Source organism: Hevea brasiliensis, chromosome 6 (assembly GCF_030052815.1).
Source record: "Hevea brasiliensis isolate MT/VB/25A 57/8 chromosome 6, ASM3005281v1, whole genome shotgun sequence".
NCBI classification, from domain to species: Eukaryota; Viridiplantae; Streptophyta; class Magnoliopsida; order Malpighiales; family Euphorbiaceae; genus Hevea; species Hevea brasiliensis.
In genome coordinates, this window is record NC_079498.1 from 62,309,095 (window position 1) to 62,313,141 (window position 4,047).

Genomic DNA, 4,047 nt, shown 5'->3' on the forward strand with positions numbered 1-4,047 from the left:
CTGGTCAAAATTTGAAATTGTGTCCTTCATGAAAGTTGTCCTAAATTGTCTAAGCTTTCTATTGATATAAATTTCAGGTTAATTAGACGTTTCTACAGTGAGTTATGACCAAATGAATGAACACTGTTCATTTGGTCATTTTGCACAGGCAGAATTGGTGCTACCCAGATTTGGTCAATTTTTAGGGCATCCTACGTTTGTTTTCTGGATAGATTTCCTTCATCAAAGTTGTGCCATTGTGTGTTTAATTTCATGTACAATTGGCTTTGCACCAATTAAACCTATACAACTCAAGTTATAGCTACCTAAACATATTGGACTCCCATCTAGACCTGCAGGGCACATTGGATAGCATACCACTTTCAATTTCAAGGCCACAATTACTTCCAATTTAGGGTCAAACTTGATCAAATGGTCACTAATTAACCAGTAGAACTCAATTAACCATTCAAACACAATATCTCCAATTTTCATACTAACCCTAATTGATCAAATCTCATTCTCATGCAAACTCAAAATGATTCAACTCCATTCAATTCCAATTCATATGTTTACATTAATTGACATTAATATACAAACTTAATTGCAACTAAACCATCCAAACCCTAACCCTCTCTTGGCTGCCACAATTCATACATACTCCTACATAAATATTTTATTCAATTTCTTAACAATTTCTCATTTACTTTAACTTCTTAACATGGAATAAAAAGAGAGATGTAAGAGTTAGCACTAACCTTTTTGAAACCAAACTTGAGCTTATTATTCTTTAAGATTTCTCCTAGAACCATAATAATCATAATCAATTATAACTTCACTTTCCCAAATTAAATATCCAATAAAAATTCAATAGTATTTCTCCTTAAATTGGACTAAACTCCTATCATAAATCTCAAATCCACAAACCATTAATACCCAATCTGGCAGCTTGTGCATTCAAATTTATATATAATGGTCTAACCGTCAGATAAGTCCCAAATTTTAACCATATATTCAAGACATACCTATAAATTATTAGTAAAAATTTTAGCATCAAATCATCACTATACCATGAGATATCAAAATATTCATTCAACCCTTCAAAATCTGAATTTTGGCAGAAATTAGTCTTACTCAGACAGCTCATGCAAAACAATTTATATCTCATAAACCACAAGTCTAAAATTCACCAAATTTTAACACAACAACCTCAACATCCTAAATATCATTTGTACCAAATTTAATAATTTTATAAGCATCCTAACTATTTATTTTTCTCAAATTTCAATAGCCACAATTTAGAATTCAACTTGCAGATAGCCTGTGTTCAACAATATATTTCTTCAAATCCAACTGTTGAACAATCACCAAATTTTAACTATAACTTCTACACATACATACCTCAAACATATCCAAAAATCAATGGTAAAATATAAGCCAAACTCACCTAGACAAAAGAGAAACATGCTACCCCAGCTGAACTCCTATTTCTACTACTGTTCATCTCCTTCTCCTTCTTCCTTTCTTTCTTTCTTTTCCTTTTCTCTCTCTCTCTCTCTCTTGATTTGGTTGAAGAAGAAGAAGAAACCAGAATTTTTCTTTCCAATTTTCCCTCATTTAACTTTTTTTAATTGGCTTGGTGAGTTGTGATTGGTGGAGACTTATCTAATGACATCATGTAATGTCATATTTCCTATTTAATTCTTTTTCTTTTTCTTTTTTTTTCTACTTATTTTTAATTCAATTTTTAGCAATATTTATTCATATTTTATGTCATAATAATTATTTACTTAACTAGACAAGTTGGTCAAAAATCATCTCTGAAGATGAAATGACCAAAATGCCCTCTGTTTGTCTTATTGAGCCAAAATCGTCTGTACTAATCGAAAAAATTTTCTAAGCCTTTTCTTGGCATTCTAATGCCATAGAAACCTCAATGACTCTTCTCTAGAGTCCCAAAAATTATTTCATGAACTTTTCCATGGGTTTAGGGCTTCCAGCTGCGAGGACCACAACTTCTCACTTGGTTACCCATCGCTAGGGCACTGGCTCATTTAACTTGCTTGTATTTTATTTCTAAAATTTTTCCAAAATTTTTCTTATTATTATTTGAGTTATTTATGACTCCTCACTCTAGTCTAAATATTTTTCTTGAGGTTCTAGCTGTCTAGACCGATTCCGGTCACCAGAACAGTAGAATGTATGGAATTGCTACAGTAAGGGTGTTACAACTCTTCCCCTCTAACATAAATTTCGTCCTCGAAATTTATACGGTGTAAATAGTCGAGGAGCTGCTACTTTCTTATTTCTTCACCTTACCAGAGAAAATAGATCTGCATTAGTGTCACCTCGACTCATATGAATGCAATGCATGTTTTGCACACTATTGCTTTCCATCTATCTATGCCTAGGAATGCCTAAATCGTGCTCTGATGTGACACCCCTTACCTGGCTACAGTGTATCCGAGTAAGCTAGGTCACACGGTGTACCGGCACACTCTATTTTACCTTAATTAATTTTTTTTTGTCAAAGTTTTGAATATAGTTCGTGAAATATAATTTATTTAAGCCATTTATCAAAAATATTATTTATTTGAGGTTCTGAAAATTTTAAAGAAAATCCGGCAGAGTACCGGCTAAAAATGGAGAAAACAGTTCTTCGGAACCTATTAAAAACACTTCCAAATAATTTCCAAACAATCCCAACTTCAATTCATCAACAAAATCTCAATATCAAGATATCCACAACATTTCTCAATTTCAGTTCTTAATAACCTTTTCATTTCACAAACATCCATTTCTCATAATACTCATATACAAACAATAAATAAATGCTCAAATTTTGCATTCATAGCCATAACTTTCATTATTTACATGAACATCAGAATACATTACATAAGTTCAAATACATATGAGAAAGTAAAAATTTGCTACAAAATATCAAAATGACACCTAGTGTCCTACCAATGCACTGCAGAAGTTGAGGTGACACGGACATCATGCGAGAATCGCGGACAGACTCACCCAGTCTGCGGTCTACTGGGCTCACGATCTGTATCTCCAGTACCTACGCGTGGCAAAAGCAACGCGCTAAGCAATAATGCTTAGTAATGCAATAGTATAATAAAAGAAAATAGCAAAAAAAATAAGTGTGTATAGAATGTGTATGATTTCTTTATTTGGTATTGGTGTATCCATTATTTCATTATCTTTGTCCACTTTCATTCATTTGGTTGCCCAAGTAACGTACACTAGATGACTGGACTGGATAACGGGTAAACTGGCACTGGGTATCAAGTACCTCGGGCCGTTACACCATCGGTCACATATGCATCTCCCGGTGTGCAACAGAACAGCTAACAAGCTGTGATAACATCAGGCACAAGGCCAAAGCTCAATACAAGGTCAGAATGGCTAAAAGCCATAAAATCACAGAATGGCAAATTGCCATGTGCAGTACTGCTAACTGAACCCTATTGGCATGCCAAACTATCCAAACCAATCTTGTTAGGTATACTAGGGCATTTGAAACTTTTAAATTCTTCAATTTGTGAATTTCAAGTTTTGGTGTTACTATTCACCTCATTGGTCAACAAAAATGTTGACTTTTGGATAGACAATATGTACATTGACTTTGGCACTCCCAATATACCACATTTTACATTTAAAACTTGTTAGAATTGGTCACCATTACCATTTCTAACTTAAAACCAAGAGGGCAGAAAATTTCAGTTTTTGAAGCATAAGTTTACTGTTCCATTAAGCACTGTTGCAGTGGGAATTTGAAGAAATGACAAACATGAAAGTTGTTCCTTATTTTGTCTAGTTGAATTTCTTTTTTTGAATCACTCCATTTGGAGTTTTTTAGCTCCAGATATGGCCCAAAAACCACAACTGGCCGGATTTCCAAAACTGCAGAATTACCAAATCTACAGTACCATGAACAGTGACTGTGATTGCATGTTTGAATAGGTTCTGGCCATAATTTGGGGTAGGTTTCTTCATGAAAGTTGTTTGTCTATGTCTTAACTTGTTGCTGTAAACATTTCAGGTCAATTGACCAAATAT